General features: G+C 44.9%; 1 long non-coding RNA gene and 1 pseudogene across 2 annotated transcripts in view; both read left to right on the top strand.

The window, feature by feature from the left end:
- The window catches only part of LOC105729826 (uncharacterized), a 164,629-nt gene that overhangs the window by 75,455 nt on the left and 73,610 nt on the right, over positions 1-15,564 (top strand). The window lies entirely within an intron of this gene.
- Positions 5,848-5,985, top strand: LOC135270880 (small nucleolar RNA U3; annotated as a pseudogene).

Here is a 15,564-nt window from a genome sequence, read left to right as displayed (position 1 = left end):
CTTGAGAGGCCACTGTCTGGAATTCAGCTTCCATCCTGCCACAAGATCCTGGTGGCCTTGCCCTTCAGAGCAGCTGTGCCAGCCACTTGGTGACCACCTCACAGTCCCAGCTCTGGCTGGCCCAGCCCTGGCTCACCTCCTGGCTCCCCTGCCAGAGCCAGGCTTTTGGAAGCCTAGGGAAACTAGGGAAGTCTGTGGGCTCAAAGACATCGATTTGGCCCCCTTTAATAGCAGTTGCTAAAGTGGCTTGATGATCGGTAGTCTGTTGGGCTTGGGTTTTCTCCCGAAGTACGATGCTGGTACTTTTTCCCTAATGAAAAATAAAAATATAAACTATTTGTCACAATTTTCAGGGGGGAAGAAAAATGTCGGCAACCTGAGTAGATAGAACTGCCATCTTCTCTTCTCACAAAAGCCTACTGTCACCAGGTTCACTGCCCCTTTCCCTGGCACTCTCCCCAGACATTATTTTTTAATTAAGATCACTATTATAGTTGTGGAGGAGCCTTAATGATGGGAATAGAGCTTGCATCTCTCTGGCTGTGTCTCACTGAGACACGTCAATGGCACATTCTCCCGCTATGTGCTACACAGGGAAATGAATAAAATCAGTTAATAACCAGGGCTTTTCCTGCCATGCATCCTGGCATGTCCAGGCTGGAAAGACAGTGGACACAACTATCAGAGTACCAAGGACCGAAGCCATGAGGGGTGGGGGCGGGGGACAGTGCCGTCACTTTGCTTGGCGACCTGTTTCCAGGATGCACAAGGGTGCTGGGCAGTGGTGTGACCTGGGCTTAGGTTCAGCTGTGTCAGAAACTGACCATGATCAAGCCAACTCTTACTTTCCTCCACCCTGTCTTCACCTCTGTAAAATGGGGATAGTGATGCTTGTCTTGTCCATTCATGAATTCAACAAATTGCCAGGTGGTGGGGATAGCACTCAAACAGCACAGACACCCTCTCTGGTTTCATGGAGCAGGTACTCTGGGTGGGGAGTTAGACATTGGAATCAGGGAGTTAGTACCACGTGAGGAGTGTTATGATGGGGAATATGAGGAGCGATGGGAGCCTAGAGGAAGGGCATTGCGTCAGTGCATTTTGCGTCACTATAAAGGAATACCTGAGGCTGGACAATTTATAAAGAAAAGAGGCTTAACTGGCTCCTGTTTCTGCAGGCTGCACAGGAAGCATGGCACTGGTATCGGCTTGGCTTCTGAGGAGGCCTCAGGGGGCTTCTGCTCATGGCAGAGGCGAAGCAGGAGCAGCACTTCATCACCTGGTGAGAGAGGAGCCAAGACAGAGGGGGAGGTGCCACGCTCCTTGTTCAACAAGTAGATCTTATGCGAACTGATTACTTTGGAAAGGACACTGAGCCGTTTGCGAGGGATCCATCCTCGTGACTCAAACACCTCCATGGCCTTTTGGTGCTGCCAGGCCCCCCTTCCAACATCGGGGATCACATTTCGACATGGGATTTGGAGGGAACAAACATCCAAACCATATCAGGCACTAAAGCCAGGCATGGAGGGCCAGGGAAGACCTCCAGGGAAGGTGTCATCTAAGAATTCGTTGGGCAAAGAGATGTGAGACAAGCATTCTAGACTGGGAAAAGCATGCATGGAGGAAGGGCTTCAGTAAGAGAAAATGCAGAGTGTATTAAGGAAAAGCTAAGAGACTTTCAGAAGACTGGGCCTGGGAGACATAGCGGGTAGAGAAAAGGAGGGCTGGAGAAAGCTAAGCAGAGACCAGGTTTTGGGGCTGTTCTGAATATCTAGGGAGATAATGCATGTGGGAAATCCTTACAAACCGTGCAATGCTATGCAAACATAAGGAGTTATGACAGCCAGCCCCCCAGAAGGGGCTCCAGTGAGCCTCACCTCCCAGTATGCAACCTTGTGTAGTCCCCTTCAATTCTGAGCCAGGGATAGTCACATAAGATTGACAGAATTTGTGGTAAGAGCAGAAGGGTGTGATTTTTGAGGCTAGGTCATAGAAGCTGCCTTGGTCTCATAGACCGCTCACTCTCGGGAAAGCTGAACTCCATGTGATGGGGTCACACCATGCAAGCAACCCTGCAGAGAGGTGTATGTGAAAAGGAACTGAGACTTCCCACCAATCCCCAGTACCAGTTGGCTCCTATGATCACAGCCTTCAGATGACCTCAGCCCCAGCTGACTGCTTGACTGCAAACTCATGAGAGACACAGAGCCATAACCATCTGACCAAGCCGTTCTCCCAATTTCTGATTCACAAAAGTCATAAGAGATTGTCTTGGAAAGGTGCTTACTCCCAGAGCTGTGTGCTGTGGCAGACCAGGCCACCCAGACATTCAAGTTACCCATCCTTGGCTCAAAAACAACAAGAAACTGACTAGCATCTCTCAGACCCACACTGAAGTTCCTCCCTGAGAGAAAAGATGAATTCTGCAGCTCCTGGTGTAGTCAACTGTGGCTGTAGGAGACGTATCTCACTCCCAACACAGACACGGCTGCCACCAGTGTAGACGTGAAGAGTAGGGAGTTTTCAGAAAAGCAGAGTTCCTAGGCTGTGCCAATAGCCCTGAAGGGTCTATTACAGAAGCCAGGAACATGGGAAAACCTGGAACTCTCCAAGTTTCCAGAGCCATGGAGCAACACATAAAAACCTCCTCTCTTAGTTAAAGCTCCTCTGACTTACAGTTAAGAAGACAATTTGCCCAGAACATTCTAGCTGTTAAGACAGGATGCCTCACCATGTTTGCTTGTTGACTCCTAGTCTAATGTATCCTAGTTTAGTGAGCTAGCTCTGGAATGAAAAACTTTCGCAATCCTGTTTTGAGGACTTTCTGGGTTCCTGAGGATGTTTTAACATCATAACATCAACTGTAGAAATGAACTTTCGTTCTAAGTCTAATAGGACTGCCCCTCACCGAGTGCAGCAACCGGCATCACTGCTGTAGGAGAACCCAATCCCCACGGCCCTTCTTGCCCGAGATTCCTGATGCAATGCATCCCCTGCTTCTGCAGAGTTCCTTACACTTCTCTGAAAAACTCCCCCCACTTTCCTTCCCTTCATTATCATCCCAAAGCATTAACCAAGTGCCTGCTGTATGTATACACTGGGTAAGAGTAAAACAAACAAACAAACAAACAAACAAAACAACTCACATTCTTCTTGCAGGAACTAAAAGGAAAAAAAAAGAGTTCTAAGATCAAAAAAAAAAAAGAGCCATGGACAGTGTACAGAAGAGACAGGGCACCAAAAGGCCATGGGGTACCAAAACTGAGACGGAAATGTTCCAAGCCTTCTCATTACCTCAGAGGCAACACAGGATTCTATTTAAGTATCCTCCTAATAGCTGGTCCCCCATTCATACCCTCCCACGGCATGTGTTAACGCACATGGGTCCCTCCACTGCTGTGACAATTCATGGCCAATCTGCAGGTATAAGGAGAACTTTGCCCCTCCAACCTAGCTCTGTCAGCATCTCACAAGGTGACTAGGAAGAAACAGTTGCCTCACTAGGATTTCCAAGAGCAGACGTTGTAGAGGACAGTCATGGAGGTAAGTGGCAGAACTGTATTTTCCAAAAATGGCTGCAGTAATATTTCCAGACCCACATGCTCTTCCAAAACCTTGCCGCTCCCCCATCAAGTATAGAGTCTCTTTCTTTCCTCTCACCTCAGACTTGGGATGGGCTTTCAGTTGGCCTTGATGAAGAGAAGGTGGTGTAAGTGACCCTTTCTGAGGCTGAAGTAGAAAAGGCCTCCACCTGGCTTTCTCTCCTGGGATGCTTGGTCCCAGCCAAGATATTATGAAGAAGCTCAGGCCACATGAGAGGCCAAGTGTAGGTGTTCTGGCCAATAGCTCCAGCTAAGGTCTCAGCCAGTGGCCAGCATCCACCACCACACTCCTGAGTGAACAGGCCTTTAGATGATGTCAGCTTTCAGGGTCAGGTCACCCCAACCTTTGAGTCTTCAAGCTGAGCCTCTAAGGCAGTGTGGAGCTGAGAGGTTGCTTGTGCCCACTGTGTCCTGTTCAAATTCCCAGCTCAACAAATCCATGAGCCTAGTAAGGAATGGTTGTTGTGTTTCATTATGTTTTGGGGTAATTTGTTACACAGCAATAGGAGCAAGGTCCATTATTGTACTGAAGTTCAGGTGGATTTAAACAGAGCAATGGAATGGCAATGTTTATAAAGCTGTGCCATCCTTCCTCCCCTGTGCCCTGGCATTCACAGTGGTATCCCAAAGGGATATCATTCTTAAAGAAGCATGCTGCAGACAAGAACTTTAATCTTAATTCATGTTTCTCAAAAATTTAAGGGAGTCCAATTTAGGCCATAGCAACTCATTGAAGTTTCCTGTTCTCTATTCCCAAGCACCCTAAGGCTCCTAAATCTGTTTCACTCTTCTGCTCCAATATCACTCTCTCATCCACGTGTCCTTCCCCACCATCTTGGTTCCTTGAAGTTTTCTCTGCAAATGCATTTCTACATAACGCACTCCTTTTAAGGTGCACAGTCCCAGTATGCACAGCAGCTTTGGGCACCCCTGTTATGCCATCATGGCCTTACAACTGATAATCAGCCCATATATTTTTTTATTTTGGTCTTTAAAGCTAGAGAAGAAAAAAAAGTGACCTAAGAAAAAACCAAAATCTAAATAGGCTTGTGTCTGTAAAAGGGTTGAATTTATGAATTTTTAAAAAAACTACCACAAAGAAAACTCCAGGCTCACTGGTGAATTCTACCAGAAATTTAAAGAGGGCCAGCATGGTGATTCATGCCTGTAATCCCAGCACTTTGGAAGGCTGAGGCAGGAGGATCGCTTGAGGCCAGGATTGTGAGACCAGCCTGGGCTGAACATAACAAGACCTCGTCTTTACAAGAACTGTTTTTGTTTGTTTGTTTGTTTGTTTAATTATCTGGGTGTAGTGGTGTGTGTCTCCAGTTCTTGCTACTTTAAAGGTTGAGGCTGGAGGACTGCATGAGCCCAGGAGGCTGAGTCTGCAATGAGCCACGAATATGCCACTGCATTGCAACCTGGGTGATAGAGTGAGACCCTGACTGAAAAAAAAAAAGTAGGGAAGCAATAATATGAATCTTACATGACTCAAAAAAATAGAGGAGGAGGGATTTCACTTTATGAGGCTAGTATATCCCCAACATCAAAACCTGACTGAGACATTAAAAAAAAAAAAAAAGCAAACTGATAGCCCTCATGAACCTAGACACAAAATCATTTAAAAACAATTGGTACATCTGTGGGGTGCAGTGGCTCATGCCTGTACTTCCAACACTTTGGGAGGCCAAGGCACGTGGATCACCTGAGGTCAGAAGTTTGAGACCAGCCTGGCCAACATGGTGAAACCCTGTATCTACTAAAAATACAAAAAATTAGCCAGGCATGGTGGTGGGCACCTGTAATCCTAGCTACTTGGGAGTCTGAGGCAGGAGAATCACTTGAACCTGGAAGGCGGAGGTTGCAATGAGCCAAGATTGTGTCACTGCACTCCAGCCTGGGTGACAAGAATGAAACTCCATCGTAAAAAAAAAAAATGGTATATCACAGCTGGGTATGGTGGCTTATGCCTGGAATCCTAGCACTTTGGGAGGCCAAGTAGGGTGGATCACCTGAGGTCAGGAGTTCGAGACTAGCCTGGCCAACATGGTGAAACCTCGTCTCTACTAAAACTAAAAAAAATTAGCCAACCGTGGTGGCGTGCACCTATAATCCCAGCTACTTGGGAGGCTGAGGTAGGAGAATCGCTTGAACTCAGGAGACAGAGGTGGCGGTGAGCTGAGATGACACCATTGCACTCCAACCTGGCCAAGAAGAGCAAAACTCTGTCTCAAAAAAAAAAAATTGTATACTTTCAGGGATCATTTCTATAGTTTGTTACTAGAGAAGTTTCCCTGAATGTGTAGAACACTGGAAACCAGGAGGAGGAGGCACAACATTCTCTCCTGAGCACTTTTTAAAATGACTGAAACTAATAGGTGAATTTAGCAAAGTCACAGAATATAAAATCATATACAAAAATCACTTTTATTCAGATATACTGTTACAATTAGAAAATATTTTTAATGTATACATTATTTATAAAAGCATCAAAAACATTAAATATTTAGGAATAAATTTAATGAAAGATATGCAAGGACCCCCACTGAAAAACTATAAAACATTCAGAACAAATTAAAGATTAATGGGCTAAAGAAGAAAAGTAATCACATGATCATTTCAATACAGGCAAAAAGTCATTTAACCAATGTCAATAATTTTTTATGATTAAAAATATAGTTTAGAAAACTGGAATATAGGCCGGGTGCAGTGGCTCACACCTGTAACCTAGCACTTTGGGAGGCCGAGGTGGGTGGATTGCCTGAGCTCAGGAGTTCAAGACCAGCCCGGGCAGCATGGAAAAACCCCATCTTTATTTAAAAAATAAATAAAAATTTAAAAAAAGAAGACTAGAATAAAAAGGAATCCCTTTAGATATAACTGCCAAAAACACATAGTAAACGTTCATTTGTTTATATCTGGGTGAGAAACTTTCCCACAGTGTAGTGGCTTAAAGCTACAACAATTTACATTCTTTATGATTCTGTGGGTCATTAATTTGGAGTGTTACAAGCTGGGCAGTTTTTCTGTTTCACATGGTGTTGGCAGGGGGTCACTTGCTCATCTGCACTTAGACAGTGGCTGGGCTGGGCAGGAGGCCCCAGAGGCTTTGCTTCTAATTCTGGCCCTTCGGGCTCCTGTACATGGCCCCTCCCTTCTCCATTAGGCCTCTCAGCATCCAACAGTGTAGCCCAGCCTTCTTTACAGCATGGTGCAGCCTCCTCAAGGCTGGGCCTGGAACAGGTGTAGCATCTCTTCCACCACATTCTATGGGTCAAAGCAAGTCACCGGCCAGTGCAGAGTCAAGTAGAGAGGAAAATAAGCCCCAGTTCTGGGTGAGAGGAATGGCAGGCATGTACGGGAGGGCAGAAATTGATGCCCATCTTTGAAAGCTCTCTACCACAATTAATGGCTGAAGAGATGAATGAGTAGATGAGTCATCACCTTCCTTCCAATTCCCATGCTGGCTGAAGAAAGGAGGAAACAAAACCACACATTCCTGCTTCCTTTCAGCCTGTCTTTCCTTTAAGCAAAGCATAACTGGTAACAAACTTTTTGTGTATTTTCTGATCATATAAGCTCCGATATGGTATCAGCATAATATAAAGTGCTGACAATCTTCACCATCTTCCTTCAGTGTCCTTTTGGGTCCTCCTGCCTCCCCCTAGCATCTTCTCCAATTCAAGTTCTTACTATCCTCTTTTCTCAAATTCAAGCTTAAGATTAGAACCTCTCATTTGTGGGTGAAAGAGGCTATTTCCACTCTACCTACCCTACAGACTCTAAAGAAATGAACCTCTAATAGTAAAAGGTCACAGAAGTGAGGGAATTGTTTTTGAGAACGGGGACCTTCCCACAGAGCCCTAAAGTTTAACCCCACTGGCACCTCTAGTCCTCCATTTGGCAGGCGAGTCCTGACCCAACCCAATTATTATATTGGAACAGAGTGGTTATGTGATTCTATGTTTTCAGTGTGAATTATTCAAAATCTAAATAGAGATATGTATTTTCATATTGGATTGCTGGTTCTTGGGCCTCTATAGGTATTCTCCACTTTGACTTGACTCCCCTGGCCATCCTTTCACAGCTCTGCAGCTAAAATAGAAAAGAGGTTTTATGCTATTCAATAAGCCAAAAGCCCCTTTCTGACAGTAAGCCAAGATCACACAGTCTAAACACTCTAACAAGACAGATATCTGGGAGAATAGAAAGGCCCTTTCTTTTATAGTGAAAGAACACAGCCCACTCCAGGAAACCAGGGGCACAAAACCATTGTTAGAAACATAATGCGGGGGTTTCCATCTCCATATAGGCCTTTCCTTGTTTAAAACACAGTGTATAAAAAGGAAAAAACTACCAATATTTCCTGGAATTCGGAGCCCAGACAATGCTTCCCTTTGTCTTTATTCTGGGCATTCAGGGGATAGAATTAGCTGGATCCTTAGTACCGGATAAAAGGAGAGAGCACCGAGTGCCTCCAGATCACCGCTGCACGTCAGCAGGTGCTCGAGAGTGGCAACGTGTTCCACCCTTTACAGATCTTATTGAAGAGAGCTTGTGTGTGCGCCGTCAGGCCCAGGGCTTTACCAATGCCTTCATTCCTTCCTCTTTTAGAAAAGAGAAATAATACAGCATTTGAGAGCTGGAGGAGGTGTTTGGGATGATACTCCCTCTTTAACAAATGAGTAAATAGAGGCCCAGAGAATTGGAGTGACTCCCCTGAAGTCACACAGCTAACTGGAAACAGGGAAACAACTACAAGGCAGGTCTCCAGTCTTGTAGTGGTAGATTTTGTGCACCATCTAAATAGAGGTGGCCACATGCTAACACAGTATGGTGTCCTTGGGTACAGGGAATTTGATTAAAATGAGCTTGAGCATTAAGGTTAAAGAGCTATGCTGTCCAATGCAGTGGTAACCACTGGCCAAATGTGGCTTCTGAGAACTCAAAATGTGGCCAGTGTCACCAAGGAAGTGACTATTTAATTTTAATCTTAATTAGCTTAAATATAAATGTAAGAAACTACTACTTGATTTAATTATTGTGAAACTTTAAGCCTGTTTGGAACAGAGTGGTTATGTGATTCTATGTTTTCAATGGGAATTGTTTGAAATCTGAATAGAGATATGCATTTCCAGTGGAAAATTAGTGACTAAGTTGAGATGTACACTAAGTATAAAATATATACTGGATTTCAAAGATTTAGTATGAAAAATGTAAAATATCTCATTAATAACTTGAATATTGATCACATGTTCAAATAACCTTATGGATACATTCAGTTAAATCAAATATATTAATTTCACCTGCTTCTTTGTACTTTTTAAATGTGGCTGCTGGCCAGGCATGGTGGCTCATGCCTGTAATCCCAACACTTTGGGAGGCTAAGGTGGGAGGATCACCTGAGGTTGGGAGTTCGAGACCAGGCTGACCAATATGGAGAAACCCTGTCTCTCCTAAAAATACAAAAAATAGCTGGGCATGGTGGCGCATGCCTGTAATCCCAGCTACTTGATAGGCTGAGGCAGCAGAATTGCTTGAACTCAGGAGGCAGGAGGTTGTAGTGAGCCGAGATCCTGCCATTGCACTCCAGCCTGGGCAACAAGAGTGAAACTCCATCTCAAAAAATAAAATAAAATAAAAATTTTAAATTACACATATGGCTACAAAAATTACACATATGGCTTGTACTATATTTCTATGGGACAGTCTACAGTCAGACTGTCCACATTTAAATACCGGCTCCACTATTTTACCCGTTCTGTGACCTTGGGTAAATTATTGGGTAGCTTTGAAGAGAGATTATCTTCTCTGAAAAATGAAAGAGAGAAAAGTACGAGGATTTTTTTCTCCTTTCTTTTCTTGCTGTGGACCTCATGGTGTGACGACATGATGCTTGGGACAATGGCAGCCACCTTTAGATGATGTAGAAACATGGCCAATGTACAAAGCATGGCAAGGAATACACAAGGAAAGAAAGGGCCAGGGTCCTTGACACAGGATGGAGCAGCTGAACTAGCCCTGAAAGTGCTAACCTCTGGACTTCTCATTAAGTGAAGAGACAAATTCCCTAATTATTCAAGCCACGGTTGTATAGATGAAAGCATCCTTATACAACATCTGAGAAACTTCACCATGCAATAAGATATCCTGGGATGAGGTACATGCATGAATGTGCTACAGTGATGTACAAAGCGAAGATGGGCCAATTCTGCATGGGTTAGAACAATTGGAAACTGGAATATATGATGCTTAGTCTGAGAAAAGGCATGAGACAGGCATCCCAGCAAAGATGGCAGAGGGAGTGAGATCACAGAGATTTGAAATCTGGGAGACAGCCAAGTCCTCGGCTTCTGTCCAAATGTGGGACTCGTGCTTGGTTTCAGTGGGGACATGAAAGCTCTGTCAGTGCTGTACGCCAGGGATTATTATTGACATTGTTTTATTAACTGGCCAGAGGAAGAATGAGATGAAAACTTTCAGTTTAATGATGGTATATCCTGTGATTAATTTCAGGAACATAAAACTGTCACTGTGGGACAGAGGAACGCAGAGAGCCAAACAAGGTGTGGAGAAGGGAGGGCTTCAGTCTGTTCTCTACCACTTACTGTCTGGGTGACGTAAGCAATTCACTTAACTCCTGAATCCCAGAATACTCTAAAGCACTTAGGATGCTTTTGGGCTACAAGTAACAGAAAACTCCAAGCAATCCAGAAAATTATTCCTTCACATACCTGCAGGTCCAGAGGTTGGGTGGCATTCAGTGTACTCTGCAGCTTAAATTGTCATCCAGGATCCAGGTTCTGTCCATTGTTCCACTCTGTTCTTCTCAACTGGTTTTATTAGCAGGTTACTAGCAAGATCATAACAGTAGTTCCAGGAGTCACTTCCAGACACAGAAATTTCCAGGCTGACTCGTTCTTAGGTGCAGACCACTTTCTTGGAGACATCCAACAAACTTCCTCTCACTTCTCACTGGCCTAATTTGAGTCATACGTCCATGTCTAAACCAATCACTGGGAAGGGTTTTGACTTATCAAATCAGCATCTAGCCTTCAATCTGGAGATAAGGTCATCTTACCAGTCACATGAGGCAGAAATAGATGTGGAAACAACATTGAGGTATGTGTCAAATGAACAAAGAAAAAGCATGAATGTAAGTTCTACAATACAGCTATTATATAGGAACAGTACTGCTCTGGATGCCACACACAGGGCACCTCTGAATATCAAATGAAAGGATTAGTTATTTTTTTAAAATCCTGCAAAATATAAAATCTATGAGATGAACAATCACAGGCTCAAAGGAAATGCTTTGGCATATCATCCAGCAAATATCGGACATCAGCCCAAAGCCTGCCATTTGGTTGGGTTTAAATTCTCCTTTTACATCACAGCGTGGAGTGTCACTGAATAACCTTAACTTCCCTTCTTCAACCTTGATCTACCTTAAACTTTCTTCAACCTTGATCTACCTTACCCTGATTTCATCAACATTCAAGAAAATGGAGTGCTTGGAGCCATGGTTGTTTACATTTTCAGCTGTAGGGAAATTTTTCTTCTTTTCTCTTTTACAAAATCCTGCGTTCTGGCCCAAATCCATTACATCTCATCATATTGACAGAACAGAATTATAATTTTTCTTGGGAGCAATTCCTCTTCCTCAAATTTTCAAGCCTTGAGCAGGCCAGCATGGGGTCATCCAACATTTCCTCTTTCCTTACCCTGTGTTTTCAAGCAGACCTAGACCTCATTTGCAAGGTGCTCACACCATTACGTCCTATTAGTCTTAGGAACTTGTTTTTATGATTATGACCCCTGGAGCTGTTTTCAGAAAAGAGAGGCCCATCTGGCTCAAAAAATATTGGGTGATGTCACTTGCTACTTCTCTGGCCAAGCTAAAATTGGCACATTTTAATTGAGGATTATAAAAGTCACAAATACTTATTCTGTGACAGCATCTAATGATAGTGGTGATAGTCATGATCATGAGGTTTTGTTGAGCACCTACTATGTGGGCGCTGCTGTGCTAAACAGCTTACATTCCTTTTCTCATTTATACTTCTGGAAAACCTGTGGGTTTGGTATTATTGTCCCTAGTTTTATAGATTAAAAAATTGAGGGCTTAAGTGTTTGGGGAGTATTAAACAACTTTCCCAAGGCCACATGATTTCCTTCCATTTTACCCTTCTCCTCTTACTCATCCCACCTCCATCATCACCATAACAATTTCAGGTCCAGTGGGGCCTGGGCTGTCATCAGAGGAGATTAGAGAAGTGATGTTTGCCCTGGGCCTGGGCATGACTCAGCATCTTGGTAGCAAGTGCATCATTTGGTTTCCCCTTAACGACACCAACAAGGGCTCCCTAATGCCAGAAATTTCTCTACTTGGTTATGTAATCCTGCAGATGAACTCCAAGGCTAGGAAGGCCAAAATGATTTAAGTCAAACCATCAGAACCTCGAAGTGTGGGAATCCTCCAGCCCCTCCAGTCAGTGTTCTTTAAGGCTACCCAGGAGATGCCAATGTGTAGCCAAGGTTGTGAACTAGTGATCTAAAAGAAAATAATATGCAAGATAGTCCTATCTAATGGAAACTCAGTGCCAGGGTTGGTGATTCCTCCTAGCTACTCTGCCTGCAATGTGGGCAAATTTCCGATAGCCCAAATGACTCCCTAGTTCTGAAAGATTTTTTTTTTTCTTTTTGAGACGGAGCCTTGCTCTGTCGCCAGGCTGGAGTGCAGTGGCGCAATCTTAGCTCACTGTAACCTCTGTCTTCTGGGTTCAAACAATTCTGCTTCAGCCTCCCATGTAGCTGGGACAACAGGCATGTACCACCATGCCCAGATAATTTTTTTATATTTTTAGTAGAGACAGGGTTTCACCGTGTTGGCCAGGATGGTCTCAATCTCTTGATCTCATGATCTACCCGCCTCAGCCTCCCAAAATGCTAGGATTACAGGTGTGAGCCACTGCACCCAGCCCTGAAAGATGTTTTTTTTTTTTTTTGACAGTCCCTGGCACTCAGTGACTCACTGGGTGTGATGGTACTGAGTGTCAATGAAAGATGTTTTAAGAGAACTTCATATGCACAAAGGTTGGGTCCAGAGAGAGTTAATCCAATTACAAAAGACTTTTCCAAAACATTCCGTTAAATAATGGGCATCCCAGACAGTAAACTTCTCATTTGCATTACAGGGGCTGTTTTCAATCACCTGTTCAAAATGTGTCTGTGTATGAGTCTGTTTTTTGTTGCAGTAAAGGAATACCTGAGGCTGAGTAATTTATAAAGAAAAGGCATTTATTTAGTTCATGGTTCTGCAGGCTGTATAAGTAGCAAGGTGCCAGCGTCTGTTTCTGAGGAGGCCTCAAGAAAGCAAGAGAGAGAGGTGGGAGGTCCCAGACTCCTTTTAACAATCAGATCTCACATAAAGTACTAGAATGAGAACTCATTTCCTCAGGGAGGGCACCATGCTATTCATGAGAGGGGTCCACCCCCATGACCCAAACACCTTCTCTGGGCCCCACCTGTAAAACTGGGGATCACATTTCTGCATGAGATTTAGAGGAGATAAACATCCAACCTCTATCAGTCTGTATGATTCCTTTTATAGAATGCACAAAAGCAGGCAAAGCTGACCTCTGCTGTTACAAGTCAGGAGTGGGTTGCCCTGGTTGTGGGGTAGCCGCTGGAAGGAGGCAGGAGGAGACTTCCCGGGGGTGCTGGTCATGTTCTGTTTTCTTTATCTGGGTGCCAGTTGCATGGGTGTGATAAGTTCTGAGAATGTTAGCTTCATCAAAAGCTTAAAAATTGTGTTAGTAGGCCTGGTGCAGTGACTCATGCCTGTAATCCCAGCACTTTGGGAGGCTGAGGCGGGTGGATCACCTGAGGTCAGGAGTTTGAGACCAGCCTGGCCAACATGGTGAAACCCCATCTCTACTAAAAATACAAAAATTAGCCAGGCTTGGTGCCGCATGCCTGTAATCCCAGTTACTCAGGAGGCTGAGGTGGGAGAATCCCTTGAACCCAGGAGGCAGAGGCTGCAGTGAGTCGAGATTGCACTACCACTCCAGCCTGGGCAAAAGAGCAAAACTCCATCTCAAAAAAAAAAAATTTTGTGTCAATCATGTAAGTCAAAGTTTCCTGTAATGTGTACTTCTGAAACACGGGAGATGCTTCCATCCTCCCTCAGCTGGGCATATGATAAGGCCTTTCCTGGCCAGCCACAGGAGGTTATCTGGGGAAGGCCTCAGACTCCTTGTCAAATATCCCTTAGGTCCAGGCCAACCATGGGCTCTGAAATGTCTTTTGATGCTCCCATCTTTTCCCTGATGTCAAATTCCTCCTGCAACATCCTGGACACGCATTTCTCCAAGGAAGAAATAGCATCTCAAACTCCTATGAACACTTCCTAGGATGGAAAGACCTAGTGCCTGCATAATACATTTTATCCAGCTGAGAAGCAGGCAGGCAGAAGCTTGAACACACTCTCTTTCTCTCCCTCTCTCTCTCTCTCTCTCTCTCTCTCACACACACACACACACACACGCACACACGCACGCACTCCCTCATCTGTGCCTCCACCCTTGGCCCACACAAACAGAATGTCTATTCAACCTGTCTTTGCTTTCTGCGTTCTTCAGAGCCTCAGAATACAGAAAGTGATAAAAATAGTTTCTTTTAACATGGTAATTTATTGCCACAACCAGCTTCTCAGCATTGTTTGCCAAATTACCCTTTTAGAAACCACTAGCAACAGAACTGGCAGAACCCAGCCCTCTCTCTATGGAGTTGGGCCAGGGAGGAAGCCAGGGCAATCTGCACAACCCAGAGGCCTGATCTGGGTCTGGATCTTTCCATCTTCTTGCCAAAGAACATTGAGTGACCCCCAACAAACCTAAAAATTTTACCTGACCTTGCCCCACACATTTTCCAAGACAGTCTGGGCAGTTGCTGGAATGGTGCCTCCAGATAGAAGATCCAGGGCAGTGGATTTCAATCTAGGGATGGGATTGGGAGTCAGACAGACCCAGATTCAAATCCCAAAGTTTCTTGGCCCTGGCTGGGTGACTCTGCACCCCTGCTTCCTTACCTGCAACCTAAGAAGGAAAATGGCTCCTGGGTTGCTTGGAACAAAGGAGTTATCACATGGATGAGGCTGGTATGGTGTTAGCCCTTGACGATGATGCTCTTGTTATTAACTAGCATCTGTGAGATGCATAGGCAGCATGGGAAATCTAAAGGCCCTGGGTTCCAGGGCTCACCACCTCTTTCTATGTGTGTGACTGGAAGCAAGTTACTTAACCTCTCTGAACTTGGTGCCCTTGTCTGCAAAGCACACAGGCTCCTACTTTGCAGATTGGTGTTGAGGGCCCAGGATTCCATGTGGCCAGCAGACACTCTGGCGCCCTGCCCAGATGCCCTCAGATGGCTTTTGCTCTTTCTGCACACCTCTCCCTGCCTTCAGTGGGCTTTTGCTTCCAATAGCCACACTTGCCACTCTTTTTGGGAGATGGACATGGGAAGACCACTCTCAAGCCACGTGCTCTGAGACCTTGAAGTGCGTGCTGTTTCCTCACCCAGGGCAGCCCCGAGCTCATGACATACAGGAGTGGGAGTTGGAAAGCCCAGTCCCCTGGCCTAGAGTGGGGACAAATTCCGAGGTGTAACTTCTATCCAGTGCTTCCTGTGGAATCAGGATGAAGCCACCCTCCACAGGGCTGCTGAGGTCTCACTTTGCTTGGCTTCCTCCCCTTCCTGGTCCTGCTTTGCCCACTCCCTTCTAGGTTTCTCCTGGGAGCACTTCCATCATAAAATACTTACATTCAAATAAGATACTTGCTTCTGGAGAACCTGACGCAAGACAGTGTGAAGTGTCATATATCTTGGATATTCTCCAGCTCCTCACACCAGATGTGTCCAAAATAAAATTGCCCTCCCACTTGCCTTCTTCCCATGG

This window comes from Aotus nancymaae, unplaced genomic scaffold (genome assembly GCF_030222135.1).
Source record: "Aotus nancymaae isolate 86718 unplaced genomic scaffold, 86718_ANA_hifiasm-v0.15.2.pri h1tg000067l, whole genome shotgun sequence".
Lineage (NCBI taxonomy): Eukaryota > Metazoa > Chordata > Mammalia > Primates > Aotidae > Aotus > Aotus nancymaae.
This window is presented reverse-complemented; position numbering and strand designations above follow the sequence as displayed.